The sequence below is a fragment of the Dryobates pubescens genome, chromosome 21, assembly GCF_014839835.1.
Source record: "Dryobates pubescens isolate bDryPub1 chromosome 21, bDryPub1.pri, whole genome shotgun sequence".
NCBI classification, from domain to species: domain Eukaryota; kingdom Metazoa; phylum Chordata; class Aves; order Piciformes; family Picidae; genus Dryobates; species Dryobates pubescens.
In genome coordinates, this window is record NC_071632.1 from 14,129,784 (window position 1) to 14,154,339 (window position 24,556).

The window sequence follows — 24,556 nt, forward strand, 5'->3', positions numbered from 1 at the left end:
TCCTTGGAGAACAGACAGACAATTATATTCATCAAATGGACACTTAGAAGAGAAGAGAATAAGCCATGTTGGAAGAGACCTTCAAGATCATCGCATCCAACCTATCATCCAACACTACCTAATCAACTAAACCAAGCACCCTAACAAGTCTCCTCCTAAACACCTCCAATGATGGCAACTCCACCACCTCCCTGGGCAGCACATTCCAATGGGCAACCACTCTCTCTATGAAGAATTTCTTCCTAACACCCAATCTGAACCTCTCCTGGTGCAGCTTGAGACTGTGTCCTCTTGTTCTGGTGCTGGTTGCCTGGGAGAAGAGACTGTCCCCACCTGTGTTCAACCTCCCTTCAGGGAGTTGTAGAGAGCAATAAGGTCTCCCCTGAGCCTCCTCTTCTCCAGGCTAATCAATCCCAGCTCCCTCAGCCTCTCCTCATAGGGCTTGTGTTCCAGACCCCTCACCAACTTTGTTGCCCTTCTCTGGACACTTCTGTTACTCCAGATTTGCATGATGGATTGAGATAAAAATTCAAGAGAGGGTGCAAGAGAAAAATCACCCTTGCACATTAATACTTCATGGAAACACCTAAGTGAGGTTTCAGAAAGATGTCTTAGGAGGTTGCAGATACTAACACAAAAAGGTACAACTCTGGCAAAACTGCTTTGCTGCACTGTCCCACCTGTTTTGCACATATGTAAAAGATACTGCTTTTGACTTTCAGATCGGTTGCTCATTAAAGAGATAATTAAGAATATAAAGAAGAAAGGAGTAAAAACAGTTGGCAGATGAATCCTTGACATTTTAACATTAATTAGGAATGACTTTATTCAGCAAACATTTTCTCCAGGATCTCAGATTTAATGAAGCAGTTCTGATGAAAGTCACATGCCAAGAAAGGCTTTAGTGCAGGTTTTGTGGTCCTCTGTTAATGAGATTTAATTGTGTGAACCTTTGCCTTGAAACAAAGCCAGGACCTTGTCATTAGGAGAGAGATCAGTTAGTTTTAACAAACCAGAGAACATTCTTATAAAGTATAAGATGCATCAATACCACAAAGTTTCAGCTGAAAGTAAAACAAAATTTGCAGACATTTTGTTCTCAGGGACACTTTATTCTTTGTGATTGCACTTACCCCATGCTCAGAACATCAGCTGCATTCAATACTCTTGGGTCTTTCTAAAGTCAGTTCAGAACCCACTTCATGTACATTAGAAATTAGGTTTTTTTCTTAAAAAACAAAGGTACCCTCCACATATATGGCTCATGACTTCCCAGCTAAGATTATGAAGTGATAATTGATCACAACTTATGCTCTCTTCCTCAAAACCTGCAGTCGCTGGGTGCTACATGGGACATTCAGTCATCAAAACCAGTGAGTATGGCATGTGCAGTCGCCTTCACTGAACAAGAACTGTGATACTGCCTCTTCAGACTGGGTGGCACATAAAACCCTTCTACAGGAGTAAGCAATCAGTGAAAGACTGGTCCTAAGAGCTTGTCAGTCTTTAACTGCTAATGTCTTCCTAATACAGAAGGCCCAAGAAAAATGTAACAAATGCAAAAAACCCCTAACCTTTTCCAAGACAAAGAGGGCTCATGGATCCATGCTGCAGTTAAACACAAGATCCTCTGGAGAGCCGAGTGATAGTCCACCTTTGGTGAGGCCCCTTGTGTTATACAAATGAGCTGCAGTTAACAACTGCAAGTCATTAACTTCAAAAAAGGTAACTTCCACTTATAACAGCTGAGCAGGTGGCCTTGGAGACTCAGCAGAAAGGGGTTTTAACTGCATCTAGAAAAGCAGCTTTCTGCACCTCAAGAAGCCAAAATAAGGCTGTAATGGGTAGAGGCACTTAGGTTTCATTTATTAAATAGATTGATTTATTTTATACTATTACAATCCCCTTCTTGTTCCAGATACTGCATTTTCTTCTTCAGCAGGAAATCAAAACAATATTGTTAATGTTGTGCCCACAGAAGACAAAGATGGAACATAAATCGACTCTGAGCAGGTGCACACACACACATATCACTGGTTAGGTCACACCTTGAGTACTGTGCCCAGTTCTGGGACCCTCAATTTAAGAAGGACATTGAGACTCTTAAATGTGTCCAGAGAAGGGCAACGAGGCAGGGGGGAGGACTCGAGCACAAGCCCTACAAAGAGAGGCTGAGGGAGCTGGGGTTGTTTAGCCTGGAGAAGAGGAGGCTCAGGGGAGACCTTATTGCTCTCTACAACTACCTGAAGGGTGGGTGTAGCCAGGAGGGGGTTGGTCTCTTCTCCCAGGTAACCAGCACCAAAACAAGAGGACACAGTCTCAAGCTGTGCCAGGGGAAGTTTAGGCTCGAGGTGAGGAGAAAATTCTTCACAGAGAGAGCTGTTAGCCATTGGAATGTGCTACTCAGGAAGGTGGTGGAGTCACAGTCCCTAGAAGTGTTCAAGAGGGGATTGGATGTGGCACTTGGTGCCATGGTTTAGTAGTCATGAGGTCTGTGGTGACAGGTTGGACTTGATGATCTTTGAGGTCTTTTCCAACCTTGTTGATTCTATGCTTCTATATCCAGTTTTCTGTCAGTAGAATTCATTCCAGAATATTTTAAATTTTACACAAGAATGATGCAAGATTCTGTCTGAGAGGGGGGGAACTTCTCCTTCTATGTTATTTATTGCTGATGTGGTAGAAGTGTAGCAATTCCAGGAACCACAATCAAAAGAGGGTTTTTTTTGGTGCCATGTGTTGTAGGCGATGCTCAAACCGTTAAGTTTCTGGTGCGCTGAAGAAATTTTGCTGTTTTTATTAAAATTGTTAATAAAAAGGAATTTGAAACCAACTCAAATTAAAGCCTAACACAGAGGCCATGCCTTACATTAGGAAAGAAAACTCAAAAGAATTTGTCAGTAGGAAGCATCAAAAGAACACAAGAGAAAGAGAGATCAGAGAACAGAAAGGGGGTCTAGGAAAGGAGAAAACAAAGACTTCTGAGATAGAGAAACCCCAAGGGCTCTCACAGAAACATCAAATAAACACAAATGCTTATTTGACAGCTGCCATCTGTTTTAAAATCAATTACTAGATCATCTCAAGCCACCAACCACACGTCCAAATCGATTACAATTGTATAGTTTGAAAGCAACTATTTTCACCCTGTTAGGGAAAACACATTCTTCATATTGGCCCTCACCGACACGTGTTTCAGGGATGGCTTTAGAAGAACACCATGGCAGCTTTCATACACACCCAAGCAAATTTTTCTCTCACTTGCTGTAGCATACATCTACACTGACTACCATGAAGTCATTTTAATAGGTATAAAATGGGTGTTAAAGTATTGATGTGCATGCAAATAGTAGAAAACCGGGTTTTATATCAGTGCATCCAATCCAAATTTTCCTGTGTTGCCATTACTTTGTGCTGATGTCAGCAATAGCCCTGCAGCACTATTGATTTCCATGGAATTCATCCTCTTTCTCAGCTGTGCAACGGAGACAGGTGGAAAAAAGCCATTCTGCAGGGCCACGAAAAAGAAATTCAACAACCTTTTGTAGGAAAAGAAAATATTTTTTGGCAGATCCCAACCTCCAGGTTCAGCCTGATCCCACAGCCCCTCTAGGAGGATGACAACTGTTCCCAAGGTATTTGTGCAGTTGCCCAAAGCATCCTGAGAGAATCTTGGCTTGCATTGCTCATCCCAGTGACCATTTATTCCCACTCAAAATACATACCCACCTCTGCCCCTGACAGACAGCATGCTTATGAAGAATAAAATACTACTTAGTTTCATGGTGGTTTTGAGGATGTGCTTTAGAGAGCGCATTTTAAATACCAAATCCTTGATCCGTAAAGCTCACCACCTGATGGCAGCAGCATTATGCATCAGCAGAGCCAAAGAGAACAATGAGCAAGGAGCTCTCGTGTGTTTGGCAGCCAGGAGAAGGTGGCAGGCCCACATCTTCAGGAAAGGAGCCCAGCCAGGAGATTTGCATCTCCTCAAGCACAGTGAAAGTGTGGGCTGAAAGTGTCATTAATCTCCCCTTAGTCACACAGTTTAATTGCTTGAACATATGTTGTTTCCTGCCCATGCAGCCTTGCAGCCCCTTGCTCATGCAGAATGTTGTGTTGAGAGAGTGAGGGTTTGACCAGTGCTTTCTGCATCCCATGCCCAGACTCTGAGGATTTGGGAAAAAAGTTATTTTCAGCAAGATGGTTCACTCTAGGCACTGAGGATAACCCCATGGGATTCTTCATGTGTTCTGCGTGGTCAACAAGGTTGTGTCTTATCTCCACATCTCTTATGTGGGCCCCAGAAGTGTTGCATAGCCTGAACAAAGCCCAAGCTTGGCAAACTGGCAAACCCCACAAATTCTGAAGGCAAATGGGCCATGGCCCATCTTTGTTTCTGCAAGATGAAGGTGATTCTGTGTAACAACAGCACAAGTGGCCATGCTACAGCAGAAATGTCACCATTGGTTGCTCTCTGATACCAAGTGAAGACCCCAGAGGGAAAAACACAAGGATGAAGAGTAAACAACATCCAGCAGAACCATAGTGTTCATATCAGAGGCAACACTGCCAAGCAGCCTAGCCAAATCCAGACCACTCTAACTTGGACTCCTTATTCCTATTTCCAGATACCAGCAATATCCACCATTGTTTTTTTCTGAGGACAATTTCTAGGACACCTCTCCCCAAGGAGCAGGACTAAGATCATATTAGGATGGCATCAAGGTGCTGACAGGCAGAAGAGAGTTTCTGAGGCTACTCATCTCACCCACAAAAAAAACCCCTCCTAGTTTAATGCTTGTGGGTTGTGTTTTCCCCCTAGTCCATTGACCCTTCTAATTTGTTGTGTTTCCAACACTAAAGGATCCGGTGGTTGTTGTATGACTCAGGGCATTGGGGTGCAGTTTACAAGGTTATTGACAAATTACTGACAGATATTTTTTGCTGTCTTAGTCCTTGGGGGCTTCAGATTGCTGGTGGTATTGACTACCAACCTGATCTTGTCCTCGGGTACCTACCAGCAGCTCCTACCAGAATACACACAGAAGGCTGAATAACTAAGAAACTGTGAATGTTTAAAATCTCCCTCACTCATTCAGATAGACTTGTTGAAATAAAAACACCTAACCAAGCAGATGCACACAAGTGTGTGATATCATCTGAGAAGTACAGGCAGGTTCTCACAAACAAGGTAAGAATTCACCCACTTGGAAATGGCCAGAGGGGCCAGCAGCTCCCCCAGAACACTGAGTATGTTCAGCAGTACAAATCCCACTTGGATGACAAAAGGCCATGTAGAGGAGATGTCCACCAGGTATCACATGGATCCAGGAGCAATCAGCAGCTCCCCAGAAGGTCTACTTTCTCCTCCAGAGCAGCTACAGCAGATTGGCAGCCAGAGTTACCACATGTCATACATGATGTCTCACTGTCCTGAAGGCAGATCAGTATTTCAGGCCCTGTTTTGCAATAAATACTGTCCTCTTTGGACAAACAATGCAGAACAATGTTGAGCTCCCTCCATATCCTCCTCCTGCTCATCTAAGAAATTTCATTCTCTGTGCTTCTGGCTTTTTCATCCCTGTGCACCATCCTTAGCAATTCTTAGTTGTTTGCTTTCAAAAGCATTAATGATTAATGCTCACAGCATCTCCTAACAATTAGCCCGTTTCCTCCTCTGGTGGTGTGAGTATTTCAGACACAGTGAAAAGCTGTTGGACCATCCTGGCTAAACTGACATGCAGACACTTCATCAACACAGGCAAGCCTGTGATCTGTCAGGATGTCCAGATGCAATCATGAAAAGGGGGACTGAATTATGAAAGCAGAAATATTTCTCAGAGATCATATTGTCAGCTATTCCTGTTCCTAACACTCCAAAGAGCAAACAACATGGAGAAAACCCAACAGCAGTGGCACACTGCTGTATGCCACTAACACATAATAAGAATGTATTTTTCCATCATCTGGCATAAACACAGCCTGTTGTCAGCTCTCCACAAAAGCCTGTTAGCTAGAGGCACTAAATCTGTAGAAACTTTTCCTGGCAAAAGCATTCTGAGTAATTTGCACTGCATCTCATTGCTGTGGGTAAATGTTCATTGCAAGGACATATTGTACCTTTTCAATTGCTAAGGACCTAGACAAGACAGAACTCATGTTGCCCAACTGACTGAATGCAGTAGGTTTTCTTACAGTCAAATCATTTTTTTTTTCCTTGCCTTTTTATTCCACCCCCCCTCTTCTGTCACTAAACAGGTTGCTATGACTGGAAATACAATTTGCTTATCTGTGCAATGCAGTGAGACAAACCAAGGCTTTCATTATATGCTGAATATTCCTCTATTCAAACCTGCTCAAGTAGCTTCCACTTCACCTTTCATTTAAATTAAAATTTACAGATTCTTCCCACCTAATCTATGGGCTTTGTGATGGGAGGAAGATGGACAGCCAACCTTGACACAAGGGATCCATTTCAATAGCTACAGACACATCAAGAAAGTTAGTGATCACAAAACCCTCTGAATTTGACTATCAAAAATTCATTAGACGATTGCAACAGTTCAAGAACACAAGTGGCCCAAAAGCAATCTCTTTTAATGTTTAATAAAGAAATATGAGAGATAAAAAGATTGAACAGCCTGACATTGCTATTAAAGGACTTGATTCTCCTGCCCCATGGACTTCTATCAGCACTTGGTGCAACCTGTCTCTCACATGAATTACTTGCCTGATTGATACACCCTGAGCAGCACCTGCTAGTCACCTAGCAGCAGTGCTAATAAACCTCAGTTAATATTGCAACATACACTCCTGCTTTATAAAATGGGAACTGTAGCACACTGAATTTAGTTCAGCTTCAAATTTCTTACCCAGTTTAAACTGCTGCAGTCATTGAACAGCCATTAAAAACCCACTCAGAGTTTATATTGCCCTTCTATGGCAATATTCCAAGAGGTTTCAACCTGAACAGTGATTCAGGACCTGGCCAAACGAGAGATTTAGCTCAATAATGACTCAGAGGATGAATCTGATTTTACAGTACTGAATAATCAGAGGAACTACTGAGATCAATGGAGTTACCCAGGAACAATAAAAAAGAGAAGAGGATAAAAACAGAATTCAAATTAGCTTAGAGCAATATCTCAGAAAAAATACTTTTATTAAATAACAGAAACATTTATTATTAATGGCAGTAATGGTGTATAATAAGGTTATGCCACTGATGAATCAGGGTGGTTTGACTCTGTTTATTAGAGTGCTGGCACTCGCATGTTAAATAGGGATTCTGTTCTTCCTAGGTGCAAGTCTTGGAGGACCTCCACTATGGACTCAGATAAGCACACAGAAAAGATAGAATAGAGTAGAATAGAATAGAATAGACCAGGCTGGAAGAGACCTTTGAGATCATCGCATCCAACCTATCATCCAACGTCATCTAATCAACTAACCCACGGCACCAAGCACCCCATCCAGTCTCCTCCTAAACACCTCCAATGATTGCAACTCCACCACCTCCCTGGGCAGCCCATTCCAATAGCCCATCACTCTCTCTGTGTAGAATTTCAACCTAACATCCAGTCTGAACCTCCCCTGGTGCAGCTTGAGACTGTGTCCTCTTGTTCTGGTGCTGGTTGCCTGGGAGAAGAGACCAGCCCCTGCCTGTGTACAACCTCCCTTCAGGTAGTTCTAGAGAGCAAGAAGGTCTCCCCTGAGCCTCCTCTTCTCCAGGCTAAACAACCCCAGCTCCCTCAGCCTCTCCTCATAGAGCTTCTGTTCCAAACCCCTCCCCAGCTTTGTTGCCCTTCTAAAACTGCCAGGAAAAAAACAACTTATTAAAGTAAAAAAAACACAAACCAACTTATTAAAAATGGATATCATAGGATGGCAATTAAGAATTTTAAGGAAAAAAAAAACCAAACAACAAAACCCTGATTAATTAACTGCAAATTATAAGTATTACTTGGCGTGGTGTTGTACAGAACAGTATCAAATTACTAATTATCCTGGCCTGCTTTGTTCGAGGATCATGAATGTGCATTTTTAATTTACACTGGAGTCAGCTGAATATACTGAGAACCAGCATGTAGAATTTCACAGAAATCACTGGGGATGAGGGAAAGTCCCCCATTACCATACAAATGACATGCAGAGAGTTACAAATGACACACACTGGATCCAGCTCCCATTGTTCCTGAGGCTGGAGCGAGCCAATACCGGAAATTATAACAAAGCTTATGACCTACCAGATAACAAATGTAACCCATACCCCACAAATCCCCACCTACCAAAGATAATTTGTCTGCTGGTTTTTGCTGATTAAAGGTAGCTTTGGAAAAAAAAAAAAAAAAACCACACCACCACACATTCTTTTCCTTTCCCTTCTTTATCTGTTGCCTTTATTGGCAGGTTGGAGATGGCTCCATTTTTATCTACCCAACGGCTCACAACACATCACGTAGACTAATCTTCATTTCCAAGGCTCTCATAGCCTGCTCTGCCCTTAAGCACTTCCTATTTAGTATGCAGGACACTTCCTACATAAAAGAAGATTCATTACAACAGCTCTTTTTTTTCCCCCCCACTGCAATATTTTTACCATAGCATCCACAACATTAGCAGTTTTGCTGTGTTGAGATCATGGCTGACCAATACCTCATTATACTCTGGAGCAGGCTGGGGACTGTGTCTGGTTTTGTGGGGTGTTTGCTTAGCCTGAAGCACAACCAGGCCACAGGGCATACCAAGCTGGCACGTATTTTCACACCTTCAGGCTATAAAACATGTGTTTTGAAATGCTGCCAAACATTCAGATGTGAAATGTTATCAAATGGCTAAGAAAATACCTCTGTCCCCTCTGAGTGAGCTGTACTCCCTGCCCTTTACTGTTTATCACTAAAAAAAAAGTAATTTTTCTAAGTCATGTTCTTCCTGGAGTATTGGGATGTAGGTTACCCTCAGAGACACCAATTTAAATGTACACCGCACTAGATTTCTAAAGCTTGCTTGGATGCCTTTCATCTTTTCATGGCAACTTTCTCCCTGGAAAACACAGGAGCTCAGGGCTGGCTGAATATCCTTTCCCACCGATAACAAATAGTTGCAGCAATCCCACACAGTTGCAGCACTCCCACAGATTCACTCTGCCCAGGTCCTACAGGGACAGAGGGAATGTCCATCAGAAAGGGAGGCTGTGATGCTTCTCTGTCATTGCCCTCCAAGCCCTGAAGTCTCTGTTCTCCACTCTGTGGCTATACATCCCAATTAGATTGTTGGCTCATCAGGTATGAGGTTTCATCATTATCAGGCTTAACAGGAATCCACCAGTAAGTGTAAATACATCATGATTACACAGATCTTTAGTATTTTTCAGTGAAGAGCATTTCTTTAAGGAGTGCTAACAGGGTGCCTGGTTTCTGGTTTGCATCCCATGATATACTCCTACAAACACAACCACCTGCTTGACTAATTGCCTGTAAATTATCTTTTGGTACCTTGTGTACCCAAAGAACTGGATTAGTGCAATTTTAAGTACAAACCCATAACTGCCCTAAATAATGTATCTAGTGAGACATACTAATTAAAGATCTAGTTTTTTGTTTTCAGTGTCATATTAAGAAACATAGCAGTGTTATCCTTGTCCACTAAGGACTACTGGGTTCCAAAGAACCAAATCCACTCATGATTCATTATTTCCTACTCAAAAATAGACATTTACTCAGGAAAACTGTGCAGCCAAGCACCTATTGTATGCTTTCTTTTTCAAGTGGTCAGTAAAGCAAACTGTTTCCACCAATCTAAACTACAAGCTTAAAATAAGGTCATACAGGAGAGGTGGCTCTTGATCTTCAGCCACATTTTAGCTACTGCACTGAAGGCAAAGTCTAGATTCTCCTCTAAACTATATCTCAGTTGTGCTTTCAAATGTATACTTTCTCCATGAGGAGAACAGGCCAAACATGGGACAGTGCTGATCAGGGACAGCCCTTGGATGACCCAGGAACATTATTTAGCAAATAACTCCTGCAGTAGAACACCAGTTCTGGGAGGGAAACAGAAAGGTTGTCTGGTTAAATCCCTATCTACTTAGTCAGGAACACCGCTTGGGCTTTGAGCAACATAGCTGATGCATCATGTCACTGTCATCTTCCTCTCCCAGGGAAAAGGGATGTGGCAGGACTGGATCTGCAGTGGCCCTTTTGAAGACTCAGTGGGGTAGAGGAAAGCAAACCTCTTGGCTTCTCCACTTTTCCTGCAATTTCTCTTCAGGCTCAGGTGCCATTCAGCAGGGCTCTCCTGTGTGATCTGCTCATTAAAGACAATCTTGGGCCTCAGCACTGAGTAGATCATGTACTACAACACTTTCAAATAGCAGCTCACAGTAGAAGAAAATTGCTGTTACACCTGCATTTCAGTTTTACTACTCCCACTTCTCATCTGGCACAGCATGCTCTCTGCTAACAGAGCCAGAACAATCCCATTAAAGTTATCACTTCTCCTATTCCAGGTTATTATTCTGTCTTGCATCAGTCTAAATCTCAAAAGCACTGAAACATTTCTGATGCATGCCAGGCTTTCCTGGTTCACTATTTGCCAGGTCAGCATTCAGTTCAAATTCTTCTCACAAGCAGGGTCAAAACCAGATGCCCCAAGTTCTTAAGTAGGCTCATAAACAAGAGATGCCCTACATGCAGGCTTGTGGTGCTCTTACTTGAACAGCATAACATTTTAACTGACTTCAGCATTCCCAAGAAAGTGGTTTTTAAAAGAACCCTGAGCTTGTGAGTGGGCAGAAGGGAACTTCTTGTTCATCTCAATATGTTGTCACTTGAGCTGTGCAAGCAGAAGGATGCCAACTTCTAGTGCTGCTCTCGGTCTGGCATTTATTAGTGCTGCCCATGAGCCAGAGCAGTAGCTTCACTGACAGACCTGGTTAAAATGGAGAAGTCCACAGGGAAATTCCCAGATCCACTCCCTGCTCCATAGCACTGGACAATAGCCACATCAGCTTCTTCAACCTTCTCCTGACCCTCCCATCCCATTCCATCTGATATTTTTTTATCCTCAGTGGCTGATGAGACTTCTACAGTCATACCAGAACTAAATATTAGAGAAAAGGGCTGAGAAGCAGGAAATGATCCTAAAACACCTACATGGTTTTATGGAAAATGATCTCTCCAGGCTCTCATTATGCATGAAACAATCTGGGAATGAAGCACTAAACACAGGGCTTTTTAGATCCGTATCAAGAGCCTCTACACATACAGACCTGGTACTGGGGAGAGAATAGTAAAGAAGAGGGAGGGAAAAAAACTCCTCAAGATAATTTAAAAGCACCATAATAAATCCTCTCCCTCATCATGCACTGTAACATTGTGGCATGCCTCTGAGGGGCAGCACAGCCTCAGTTATCGCATCTAAAACCGTTAAGCTACCGGGGACGCAGCTCTTCTCTTCTCTCCTCACCATTTCCAGCCTGCTGGGTGATGCTCCAGAGCAACATGTTAAGTCTCTGGGTTAGTATAGGTCAGTTCAATAATCAAGGGAAGTTTAATTTTTTAAAAAGTGAAATCAAATAATTTAAGTCATCTCTGTGCCTCCAGTCTGAGGCAGGGACTGGAAAATCAAACCAAATGCAATAAATACAATGATCTCCAGATAATTCCCATCAAGCAAGGTCCATTCCCATGGCTGTTTTCAGGCTGTTGCCTTCAATTTTGAAAGCACAATAGCATGAAAAGATAATGCTTTGCTTTTAGCAACTGTTTCTCTTCAGTTCTATTTCTTGCCAGTTTCTCAAATCTTTAATCTAACTATTGTGAAAGTCTCCTTTAAGGAACTGCTTTTGATCTAGGTTTATGCATCAGCAATTGATGTTGATTTCCACCCCCCCTCTCCCCCTGCTATTGTTGTTAAATCAAATACAAGACAATGACTCAACTTCAGAGAAAAGCAAAACTAATGTAGGAGGCAATTGCTTGTGAGTCATATGTGCAAAAAGGGAAGGACTGAGGTGATCTGTTTCTGTTTTCTGGGGTTTGTAAGTTGGGTAAAAGCCCCTCTGCCTCTTCACGATGCAGAAACAAGCTGGCAGAGCTGGGGCAGCTTTAGCAGCAGGCGTTTACCTTCTGCTGGTAGGGTGCCCCATGGGTAGGAAAGGTTCCTGCTCCCGTTGAAATCATGTGGGACCAGCCCAGCCTTTCTTGCACAGTGACTCACATAGGCACATCGCTCCGGTCATGCAGCTCTCATGCCCCGTGACCAAACCTTGAGGGGAACTGCCAGAGGTCAGTGCTGGAGGCAATCCCAGGAATGTGTTAAGAACAACCAGATCTGGGTTTTCCTGTAATGCTCTGCATTTTATTTGGTGTGTAGAGGCCAAGCTGAGACTCTCACCTCAGTTTTGTGTCCCAGTTTCTCTTACCTCATCTAAAACCAGGTCAATAATTGTGCCTTGGTTTTCCTGTTTCTAAAAAGATAGCAATTCTTGTTCTACCAGGACATTATGTGAAGTTTTATTAATTGATGATTACAAAAGGCATTAAGATCAAGACAGAATAATTGCCTCAGTGAAGGTCATAATTAGACATCTACCGAGAAACACGGCTAAACATCATCTGTGATGCTCATTTAATCTCATTCTTGTATTTTAGCTGCAAGTGTGTGGGTGCTGAGGAGAAGAGCTGTTCTCACAAAGGTGATCTCTGGATTTAGCATGAAATTGGAGCACTTTGTTACACTGACACCTGAACAACCCTGTGGAAGCAATGTTACGCACATTAGAGATGAGAGAAAGATTCACACTACGATGAAATCAAGAAATGGAGCAGGACAGACTTCTCTGAAGGGAAAGTGAGTGAGGTCATCAGCAATCCCTGGCATGGGAGGAGAGGCTCACCCAGCTCTCCTTGGCTGTGGGTCAGCTCAAGGGCCAGCATTAATGTGATCAGAAAGAGGATTGTGTAAAGCTCATCCGACTCAGGCTGTGAAATCAGGCTCTTGAATCCTAATAATTTCTACAGCAACCAGTTGTCACGTCACAAAGAATTACGACCTGAAGTTGAAGGGGAAAGAACAAGCTGACACACTTTTGTGAATCCCAAATCCTGCTGTAGGCAGAACTGGAGGATTTCCTGTTTGAAAAACAATTACATTGCTGTACAGCATGCTCTATCAAGTTCTTTGTGAAACACTAAGGCTCATATTTCTAAAGGTGACAGCACTTGGAAGTATCCCAGGATCATCAGAAGAATTTGAGAAAAAATCAAAATGAATGCAGTAGCTCCGGGGATGATTTCAAGAAGACACGCAAAAGAATGATGGATTTTTGTACTCATAAAAGCTTAGAAATGACCTCATTTTAAAATAGAGAACTTTTGGGTAATTCTTTTCTGCACTCTGATCACTTTTCCACTGAATATTTCATGTGACAGAGTTCTGAATTAAAACTCAAGTGCAAAAAAAAAAAAAAAACAACCAACCACAAAAAACCACCCACAAACGCGCCACCGAAGGACTGTCTGTGCACACTAATCAAAAGCAAAATGGGATTTCATCTCACATTGCCTCATTCTAATCAGGATGCTATTTGCATACTATATTTTTTCCCTAGCAAATCATGCAGATTTCTGACTGCAGCTCTCCTATCGAATCCTGACGGTGAGTAGCTGCTTCTGCCTCTCCACGGTCCTACCACACGGTGGCAACATAGCTTCCACCTTTCTGCTAAGGAGGTGAGTTGCTAGATTTCCTCCTTCATTACTTCTTACTCGCTCTAATGATTATGTCTGTAGGTGGCAATTACAGTGTCCTGAGTTTCTGCTTTCCATTTCCTCTATAAATTTAATAGAGCATTGTTGGGTTTATTTTTCAAATAAACTCTGCAACATTTCCAAGGACATTAAAGCCTTGTCATAGAAGAGTTTTTCTTTCAGCTAACACAATATTGCATGTTTCTCTGATCTCTAATGAAGTTTTGAGGACCACTCTGGAATTGTTCTCTTTTTTTTTTTGCCAGCAAGTATTCATATCCCTTTCTGTATTAACCCTTTCCCTCCAAGATAATACCTCTCTCTTTGAGTCTATGTTGCTTTCATGGGGGGGGAAAGGAACCTCAAATTATTTAAAACTACCTTTAAAAGTGAAGGAAAATCTCTTCCACCTCTACAGTGTTTTTTGGTCTCTGCAGTCCTCAGGAGACCAGAGCATCATTAAAAGTTTCTACCATCCACCTGGATTCAGTGCCTGCTATCCCACACTGACTGCTTCATACCACTGCAGACCAGGAGCAGCTGTAGCCTTTTTCAACCCACCCCACTTCAGAGACATGGTGTTTGCAGGCACCTGGTGTCCCCAGCCTGGCACATGAGAGCCAACACATCCCTGGCCACATGTATTTTACTACATACCATCTGAAAGTTTTAAGATCATCTTTAAAATACACTCTTTTTCCTCCACTTTCCTAATTACTGGTAGCTCTGTGGAATAACTTCTGCTGTAGACCTCTACCCATTGAAGACTGGAAAACAGCTGGTGCGGAAGCTATGCCATATGGTAGTTACTTATAGCAACATAAACTATTTGAGTGTTGAGGGTGATATAATTCCTGAGTGCTTTATCTTTTTGAAATTGCCACTGTGTCAATCTGATTGCTTTAATGATCTGTTCTGGTTCTTCAGCCCTGATCCAGAACAAAATCCATATGGAGTCATCTCCATGTCCTGGTTGGCATCAATATTTCAGCCTCACTGTACATAACTGTTTTTTTCTCAGTTTGAAAAATACCTTGTACTGTAACACCCCCATCTGTCATGTACTAAAGCTCTGAAATCCAGTGGAGAGCTGGTAGCTCAAAACACTGGTGCAAACAACTGGTCTTGTTTTCCCAGAGCCAGGATCTGAGCACTCTGGCCAGGATCTGAGCTTGCACAAGCACATGCGAGACAGAAAGGAATACTGAAGGATGTTTTTCACACACCAAGATTTAACCTCATGCTTGTTCTGCTGGAGGAAAAAAGTGGACTTGAGTTCTGTTGGGGCATTCCTTGCCTTCAAGCCAGGCCTTGGCTGTAACTCACCCTCTGCATTTCACAGACCATCACCTTCTGCGCTCTTCCAGTCAAAGACCTGCTCCAACCTCTGTTTTCAGCTTGTACTGGGATTTGGAGTTGTAGTTTTTCAACTGCACTTCAACTTAGTTGTCTTTTTTCCTTTCTTTTTTTCTTTCTTTTTTTTTCTTTTTTCTCCTTTTATATTTTTTTTCTTTTCTTTCTTATTTCTCCCCCCCCCCTCCCCTTTCCTTTCTTGTCTTTTTTTCTTCCTTTCCTTTTTTTCTTTCCATTAGGAGAGCTGACACGCACAAATCATGAGCTGACATCTGTCGTTATTCCTAATACTCTTTTGATTTTGTTACTAATATACAACAATGGGTAGGGCAACTCTTTATGTCCCATATCAAAGCCCATATCTCAGCAGAATTTTCTTCCCTTTCATGTAGCCTTCACTTGTTCTAATTTGGACAGAGCACATGTATTTTTGCTTCCTTCTTTCTTACGGCAGATTTTCTTTATTCAGGCCAAGGAGCAGTGAGACAAAGAGGACAGCTATTTAAACAGTCTCTTGCCCCTGAATTTCCATAAGCAAAGCTGCACCAAGGAAGAACTGGTGCATCATGGGGGAAAAAAAATGACATAAAAGTATTTTCCTGTTAAAATGGATGGAATTATGCACTATCATCCAATTTCTATGGCTGTCTTTCAATCTGGTTGTGCCTTCTGCCCCTTTAATCACTTCTTTTTTGCAGCCCTCTTACAAATATTAAGCTTGGTTGGGTTTTTATTTTATTTTCTTCTTTAAGACATGTTTACCTACAAAACCTTCATGGACTCCATTAGAAGAACAAACCCACCACATTCCTTCAGAAAAACACTGAGGCAAATACAAGTTTATCCTAACAGTGGGCTCCATTCTCTACTCCTATCTTGTACAAGCACGTTATGTGCATCTGCCCTCTTGTATGTAAAACCAGATATCTCTAACTTCTGAAAGGATATCCCAAAAGCTCCTGTGGTGACTTTGTAATCTCAGAGCCACCTGTCTAACTGCAAAGAGATCAGAAAAAGCCATCAAAACTATAGATAAAATTGTGTAAATGTGGGTCTGGAAGGGTCTCCTAATCCTTTCCTTGCACTGAAATAGGATTGATGTCTATCTGAAAAAACCTATGTAAAAAAGCTGTCTAATTCACTCTTAAAAATCCCCCAGGACAGAGATCCCTACAGCATTCCTGGGCAACACGCCCTAAGGGATCTATTTTCCCCCAGTATTTGTGTGCATAGTTTTCATGCAAATTAACCCAACTTCTTTTAATCTTCTACAGCATTCTACAGCCTGCAAGACACTTATGCGTGTTACTTATGTGTGCTCACTTATGTGAGCCTCCAAGCTCTATTCTACCAACACAGAAATGATGCCTTTTTGTTTTATTCAGAGAACCTGATCCCTTAAATGCATTCTTTGTGTTCCATCATATTAAACTAAATATAAGATCTTAGGGATAAAAAACATAGCCATCACATTTCAGTGACTTTGTAAATAGTCTCTAACACTATTGTTTTATTTTATTTTCCTGGGAACAATGTCAGCTTGAGAGAGAGAGAGAGACTGGATGGGGTGCTTGGTGCCATGGTTTAGTTGATTAGTTGGTGTGGAATGATAGGTTGGACTCAATGATCTCAAAGGTCTCTTCCAACCTGGTCTATTCTATTCTATTCTATTCTATTCTATTCTATTCTATTCTATTCTATTCTATTCTATTCTATTCTATTTCCTTTATAACTCTGACAGTGGACAGAAAGAATGAATTTTACAGCAAGACCCTTGCATTCAGCACCACAATGCAGATCTAGACCACCACTATCAGCTTCTGGGGAGTTATTGCAGACCTTCATGGCGTAGGTCAAAAACTATTATGCAATATTTAAAGTGCTAGTATACTAATTAGTTATTAAAAATACCAGCATAATCAGAAAAATGGGGACACACATCTCCAACAGAGTATTTAGCCCGAGGCTACTGCAATGAATTTGGTGCAGAGAAATTGAACTCATGTACAAGCAGAAACTCCTGATAGCTCTGTTACACAACTTACATTACATTTTTTTGGGGGGAGAGGGAATATTTGACTTGGTGATAGACTATCTTCAGGTACCTACCAAGTGCTACTGTCATAGTCTTGATATTGCTCTGCATATTTCATTCATCAATTTTTGATTTTTATTCATGTACTCCTGCTTAAGAAGAAGAGTAACTAACTAAATTGGTTGAATTTGGTTGCAAACTGAGTAGGTCTTTTCTCACATGTGGTAACTGAAGAGGTAACTGCATCCCTGACAAAGCAGTGGCAATGAAAGAATAGCGGGAAAGGGAAGAGATTTTACCACAGCAGCTGGTTACATCTTGTGGGAAGTTGCACCATCTCAACCAAATCTGCAGAGACCAAAAGAAACTTAGCCTGGATTTAAACTGCTGTGATTCAACACAACTTGTGCTCTCATGTTTGCTATATTGACTGCAAATCTCTTCTCAGCAAAAGCTTCAAATACGTTTCAATGTTCTCTTTAATCACATCGCCAAGCAGACCTGAGCAACTCACTCACAATTTGTTGCAATGCAGACTTCACTTAAAAGGTTAAAATACTGGCAACAGCAGATTACTTTTTTTTTTAAAAACTTTTGCTATTACTGAAAGTCTATAGAAACCATCCAGTGATGATTGGATGATTTCATCCAACAAAGAAACAATTTCATCCAGCAAAGAATGAATTGAAAGAGACTTCATGGAACTATAAAAACTACCTAAAATATTATAAAACCAGTTCAGAGCTATTTAAAGTCTCCCCCCCTGGCTGTGAGCAGGCAGGCATTATATCTGGAAGCACAGTAGCTAATTCTAGAAAGGAGAATTTTCTTTTCCCTTATCAGCCTGAGTTGAGCTAACATCAGCTTGGGGGTTCTGCCTCCAAGCACAAGGCCAAGAGAAGCAGCAGAACTCAGAGCTCCTGAAGAAATGTATTTTAAAGTGAGACCTCTGTGAAAGAAGAGTGCAAGCTCCAGAGCAAACACAAACAAAAGAAGAGTGCAAGCTTCAGAGCAAACACAAACAACTTCACCACTGAACACCACTTAACCTAGAGTGCTGGCAGCTGTTGGCTGACCAGCAACATTGGGACAGACACCTGGCTTCCTTCCACCACCCAAGGAGATCACTGACCACAGTAAATAATATTCTGTTTTTCTTCCAAAAGCCATCCCAAAGCCTGAATGGTGGTGATCCAAAAATCAGAGGATGACAGGTGTTGGGCTTGGCTGGCAGCCCCCTTCCAAACAACCTTCTGCAGAAAGAGAAGGTTAAAGACTGGGCTAGAGCTGGCAAGGTTTATCATGGTGCGGTGCTGGGCTTTGAAGCCAGTCCAGATAACAGCACATTTTAAAGTTTTCAGGAGCTTGCTGATTTCTAGGCAGGAATTCACAATGCACATTGTGCATGGTTCAATTTTGCCTGACATTAGACAGCTGAGAAGAGCCAGAAGCCTGATGATGCAGTCTATAATGTGAGCTTCCCCATGATAGAAGAATCTCAGCCAAAACAAGTAGATGAGGGATCTTCTACCAAACCTTTCCTGATATGATCTGGTGAAACTTAAGTCTCTCTTTTCCTCTGCTCTAACTTGAATAAGGCAAAATAGTGCTGCACCTAGCTCATCTTCCTTGCATCAGAACTACACACAGTGGAAATACCTACTTCAAACACATGGCTGAGGCCAAGTGCTGCCCTTCCTTCTTACTTTGTCTGTAACTTAAATAGCCAGATTTTATGCATATTTGGTAGAAATGAGCACGCAAATAAAGGTGCACCAAAAAAAGTCACCTAGAGTTTCAATAAGCAGCTGTAAAAAAACCTAACTGGGAACTGCATAACCCCAAGTGCTACACAACAGCTGCAAGTGCTGAATGGGCAATACTGAATGATGTTTAAAATGCTAAACAGAGGAAAGCCTTCTGGTGACAACGCCACTGAAACATCACACTGCCTATGCTACCTGACATGAACAGGCACAGAAATGAGCCAACAACTTCCACACAGCTTTCACTTTGGTACATACCTGAGGACAAACTAATGATTTTTAGACTTCAGGTACATTTGAGGCACTATCTGATGTCATTTCCCCAGTTCCAAATGTTTTCCTACCTCCTTTTACCCCATAGCAGTTGAGTAGAAATGCAATTTTACCCATGCCCATGAAACATTGTGACTGAAAATATGAAAGGCCTTCAAAAACAAATCAAAATTTGCATTAGCTTTCTCAGTGATTCCTCAAAAAGGAATAATTTGTAGTCACATTAGGGCTGGCCCTTTCTTACTGTTTGGAGCCCTGGCTTTAGAATTCTTTTGTAAGAGATTTATTTATCCAGGGTATCTTAAAAAGATTCAGTGATGACTCAGTCTAATTCTTCATCTCATCCTCCCCTGACAGGTCTTGGAGCTATTAATTACCAGGAAAGGTTAGCCCTGCACTGTGAAATATTAGGGTATCTGATCTCCTTCTCTGGTGACACTAAACAGGAATTAGGAGTTACTTGCTTTCAGCCTAATTATGAATGTCGCGTTTCAAATGCAGGTATAATTTGATGATCAAAGTTCCTGTTTCCAAGCAGAGGCTCAATGTTCTCATATTATGCAATGAAGAATGGAGCACACGGACAAATTAGGTAAGGCACTGTTTCAGCAGGCTTATCTAATAATTTCTCAGTATTAAGACCACTTCCAGAGTTCCAAGATTAACACTTCTAAACTTCAGAAGCCTAGATACTTTGTTTGCTTGCGATACTATAAGCAAAAAAGATACTGCTCAAATAACTGCTATTAGATTTGGCAGCTCCTACCAGGCACTGAACCTCAGAGACCAGCCACACATGTTCTAAATATACCTTCTGATTTTTGTGACACGTTGATTAAATTATGGATAAGATTTTTCTTTATTACTGTGTTCTCTTTCCTCCCTTTACAAAGTCTCGAGAAGGCACAGAACCACTATTAGCATGAATCAGCCCATGGCTTTGAATGTGTGGTTCCCATAACCTCAGGATGAGCTCCAGGGAAATATATGGGGAGGGAAATGGGAGCCTTTACTAGATCTTGCAGCAGAAAAATCTGCAGTTTCATTGTCTTAATGATGATGACATCCTGGCCTCTCCCACCAGGTGTCACTGCAAAGTCACAGAAGAGGATCTGTTGGTGATAACATAAATACAGGCAGAATGAAGATTAATAAGGCATAGAAGTCATCGCTCCTCCTCTTGATCCTCAGCTAAAAATAAAGCACAGCAACACTGCTGTGCATTAGGCTTAAGAGAGCAGAGTATCAGTTTTAAATGATGGATACATATAGCTCGTGTTGTGTAAGAGTTTTAAACGTGTTGTGTGAGCTGGGGCTGGTGCCTGCCTGCCAGATGTGGTTCTCGTTGACGTAAGGCTGAGCTGTCTAGATGACTTGTCACAGACACAGTGTCAGGACTAAGTCTGGAATAGGGATGCTTGCTTTGAGATGGTCTTTAGAGACTTACATTGTTTCTGACAGTGACACGAGATGAGAGAGAAACTCACAGGCAATTATTCCTTTTGCAACCAGAGCCCCTAAATGCCAAAAATGTGATCTGCAGACCAATAGCTTCTAAGAACTACTTGCAGATCTGAGGACACATGCAGCAAAACACAAGGAAACCTCTCAGTTTCATACTGTATGGGTGGCATAGCCCCACCAACAGGTGAAAATTCTTCTTTCCCTTCCTGCAGTGTTGCATCCTGCTCCATGAATTCTAGGCAGCTAAGATGTTAATAAATTAAGTAGCTCTCCAGAGGCCATGAACCTCTATATGTGAACATGGACATGCTCAAAAGGCCCCTGTCCTGCTCAGTCATGTCAAGGGCCCCTGAATTACCCCGCTGGGGTGTCCCTGGGTTGGCAGCAGCAGTGTGGAGGAAGGTCCTCCTGACCCATTCCCCAGGATTTAGCATCATACAATCCCATATTCAATGAGCTTCCAAACTGCAACACAGGGACCACACAACCTTCTTACTTATCAGGATAACAGAGTGACCTTTGGCAGAGACCCTCACTGCCACCTTTCTTACAGCATTCGGAGTCTCTCCCTTGGTAGAAAGTGAATAGAATAGAATAGAATAGAACAGAACAGAGCAGAACAGGTTGGAAGAGACCTTTGAGATCATCATGTCCAACCCATCATCCAACACCACCTAATCAACTAAACCATGGCACTAAGCACCCCATCAAGCCTCCTCTTAAACACCTCCAGTGATGGCGACTCCACCTCCTCCCTGGGCAGCCCATTCCAAAGGCCAATCACTCTCACTATGAAGAATTTCTTCCTAACATCCAGTCTAAACCTCCCCTGGCACAGCTTGAGACTGTGTCCTCTTGTTCTGGTGCTGGTTGCCTGGGAGAAAAGACCAGCCCCCACCTGTCTACAACCACCCTTCAGGTAGTTGTAGAGAGCAATAAGGTCTCCCCTGAGCCTCCTCTTCTCCAGGCTAAGCAACCCCAGCTCCCTCAGCCTCTCCTCATAGGGCTTGTGCTCCAAACCCCTCAGCAGCTTTGAAGATACAGAATTCATTTCTGTTGAAGAGTGCTCTAACAAAGTGCTTAAACAAAACTAATTTTACCTGCATTTTACTTTTTAAAATATAGATTACCTTTATTAAAGTACTATCTATCTATGTATATAAAGAATGTAGAAATACTTTAATCCAATCACTTTGAAAGTACTTTATGCTCTACCTCCACTTGCTTGAAAATTAGCTTTACCATTCATTATTGCTAAACATATCCTCAAACCAACAATGATCATTGAGCAAACTGAATTATAAACCACTCTTTGCTGATGCTATGCATTTAAATGCTTAGCTGGTTTCAGCTGCAGAACTTCAAACTCTCTTTTATGGGATATCACTCCATTTTAGTATAAGCATCTATCATGCAGAGGTCTGAAAATGTCAAGTCAGACTATGAAAACATTGTCAATGCTTATTTTAGTAATAAAAGCCATGTTTAATCTATGCTTTCATGTTACAGTAATCTATGTATCAATCTATAACCCTCCAGCTAAATGCACTAAGTAGATTAAGCTCTGATTGATTTGAAATGTTTTTTCACTATATTATCAAAAGTCTACAGATCAGCATAAATACCTCGAAGAAAATTTCTTCCCCTTTGGCAGATTTACAAAAGCAGAGCTTAACTTGAATTGAAATGAACTTCTGTATTTTTCCAGGGCAAAAAGCCTGTCAAATCAACTCTAGATCTGCTCTGCTTTTGGACTTACTAAAAACCCCATGATTAATAGTACAGTGCATCTATTCTGTTGTGACAAAAGCAATCATGTTACGAAGAAAAGCGTTCCCTCTAAGCCTACCATTCATACCAAGTGTCAAGAGCAACCCCAAACAGTGGCACTGCCGGCACCGCATAGTGCTGTGCAAACAGCTCTTGGAAAGGGTTGGGGGGAGCTTTCTTGATGTGCTCTTGCTGATTATTATAAACTGCCTTACTCAGAAAATGAAGAATTTTATCATTTTTATTTATTATATATTTTTTTTCAACTGCTTTTAGGGAAAGTGAGAAGCAGGTCCTGAGCTGTCATAGAAACAGCGTGGGCACTGTGAGGAGGTTTGGCTGCTGCTGCCGGAGGTGGTAAACTTCAGCAACAAAAAGAACACATGAGGGAAGAGAAGTGTGCTGAACTTGCTGTGATCCTGTGAAGCTGCATTTCTCGCAGCTTCTTTGCAGATTATCTGCTGGAGATAGATGCACAGATGGAACAAGATTTCTACATATGCTCAGTGCTCATCTCAGTTGCTTGCTGAGATGGCAGCAGTGCAAACAAACATGGGGCTGAGCATCCCACTCAGCTCTCTCAGGAAGGTGGAGAAGACACATTCATAAACATCGTTGGGCAAGGGGGAAGAGGAAAACTAGATTTGAGGTGGTAAATTTCAAACTTTTCCCAGATTCCAGTATGGTAAATTTAGATGTAAAAGATTTGAGACAATTTGTAAAAATAAAGGGGTCAGTCACGGTGTATGGGCAGAGAAGCTCAGCTGCTGCTAGGGTAAAACTTCAGCTTCACTGACATCAATGCCTGAATTCCCATGGACTCCATGTTTGTTTTCCAGTGATCCTTATCTATTTACCACCACACAGTACCCAGATCCTTCTGTGATTCCACTTGATCCTTCTATGAATGCAGAGAGCTGACAGCTGAACACTGTAGATCCATCTGATCCCACGGCCCCTCAACTCATTCAAGTATCTCCTATGAAACCTCAGTCCTGACTCCTATCACAGGCACACCTCCCTGAGAACTACATGAGTGATACAGAGCAAGAGAAGGAGTTCCACTCGCACAGTCCAGCTCAGGATTTGATTTTGGATTCCTCATCCCCTCACTTGGAAACATCTGTATCTGAGGTTTTCCTGTAGGTCCATCTACACCTTGCTTGTGAAGTAAGAGAAGCTTTGATTTCAATATAAGCTATACCTCGACGCAAAGTGACATTTCCAAAGCGATCCTATATCCAGACTTAGTAACCCAGCTTGGTATAGCCACACTGTATTTGATCACACATTCCTTATCCCAGTATGCTAACCTAAAGCTAACAAGGTAGTTCATTATCAAGGATGAACCTGAAAGTCAGTGCCAGATATTGCCTGAGCAATCCTGTAACTGAATGAAAAACCACGTCAGCAAAACGAGGGTCAGCACAGCCTTACCAACATGCTTGGAGTTCACTGGCTTGACAAACTCCTCTCAGCATGGTGCCCTGTGTGAGACTCTACAAGAAGACCTTATGTACTAAAGGCTGTTTAGCAGCAAAAGACAAGTACTAGTACACACATCTGACCTACAAACAGGCCTGCCCACGGCTTCAACAACAAGTTAAGAAAATAAAGAGAAAAGTAAAGAAAATGAGCAGGTTGTAGCTTCTTAGCCAGTCCTCTGGCTACAATGTGCTTCACTAGGAGGACATTCACTTGCAAACATTCTGTGGCACAATGTAAAGGTGTACTTAAATATTAAAAGTGATCTAAGCCATTATCAGATTTTTCCACTGATGTGCTTGAGAGGTTTGGGCACTTATTTATGGGACCAACTTCTCTGAGAGTGGCAAACAAAATGATTAATTTCAATTCCCTCATAGTGGAGTCCAACAGCCCCAATTTAGCTGTGATCCAGAGTAATTTAAGGAATGATTCATATATTTACATGAGTTAATTTGTGAATGGCATTTCACAGCCTATCCAGTTCCATTAAGCCTCAAAGAACTAGGAGCAGCCAACAGGGCACAGCTAATAGATGTATCTGGACATTTCTTTCTATAGAGGGAAGAAAAGCTTGGGACTGCTTTGGGATCTGCAGGAGAAAGCATGACTAGATAGAACAGAACAGAACAGAACATAATAGAACAGACCAGGTT

The 24,556-nt window shown here is 41.9% G+C and overlaps 1 protein-coding gene across 2 annotated transcripts in view; it reads right to left on the reverse strand.

The window, feature by feature from the left end:
- DPP6 (dipeptidyl peptidase like 6) overlaps positions 1-24,556 on the reverse strand; it is a 385,855-nt gene that overhangs the window by 54,913 nt on the left and 306,386 nt on the right. The window lies entirely within an intron of this gene.